Source organism: Macadamia integrifolia, unplaced genomic scaffold (genome assembly GCF_013358625.1).
Source record: "Macadamia integrifolia cultivar HAES 741 unplaced genomic scaffold, SCU_Mint_v3 scaffold2077, whole genome shotgun sequence".
In the NCBI taxonomy this organism is placed as follows: domain Eukaryota; kingdom Viridiplantae; phylum Streptophyta; class Magnoliopsida; order Proteales; family Proteaceae; genus Macadamia; species Macadamia integrifolia.
The window spans coordinates 9236-10048 of record NW_024868496.1 but is presented as its reverse complement, the minus strand read 5'-3'; positions in this window follow the sequence as shown (position 1 = coordinate 10048).

Sequence of the window (813 nt, the reverse complement as noted above, 5' to 3'; positions counted from 1 at the left end):
CCCAATTCTCCTCCTATGATCCATACACAGGTAATAACCAACTTGTGGTTAGTAATGGTAAGGGCCTTCCTATATCTCACATAGGCACTGCTTCCATCTCTTCTCCCTCTCGTTCCTTTTCTCTTTCTACTATTTTACATGTTCCCACTCTCACTTGTTCTTTGTTATCTGTTCAGCAATTTTGCCATAACAATAATGTTTACTTTGAGTTTCACTCTTCCTTTTTCTCTGTGAAGGATCTGAAGACCAATCAAACCCTCTTCATTGGACACAGTAAGCATGGTCTCTATTCCATTCCAGCATCACCTTATGCCAATCTGGCCTCTGCCTCATCTTTCAGTCGCTAGCATCATCGTTTAGGGCACCCTCATGAACGTGTCCTTCGTCTTATGTTACCTAGTCATCAGCTCATGAAGTCTCCTTCTTTATGTTCTGCTTGCCAAATGGGCAAAGCTAGTAGATTGTCACTACGTGAAACTAGTACTCGTAGTTCCTCTCCTTTGGATTTGGTTTTTAGTGATGTATGGGGCCCCCACCCCACAGTTTCTTCAAATGGGAATCATTATTTTGTTATATTTGTTGATGACCATACTAAATATATTTGGTTTACTGCTTTAAAGTTGAAGTCTGATGTTTACTCTGCCTTTCGTACTTTTTAGGCCTTGGTGGAACGTCAATTCTCTCGCTCCATCAAGGCCATTCAAACTGATTGGGGGGGGAGAATTTCGTACTCTCCCATCTTACTTTGCCAAGTTGGGCATCCAACACAGGTTATCTTGCCCTCATACTCATGAGCAACAGGGAACAGTTGAA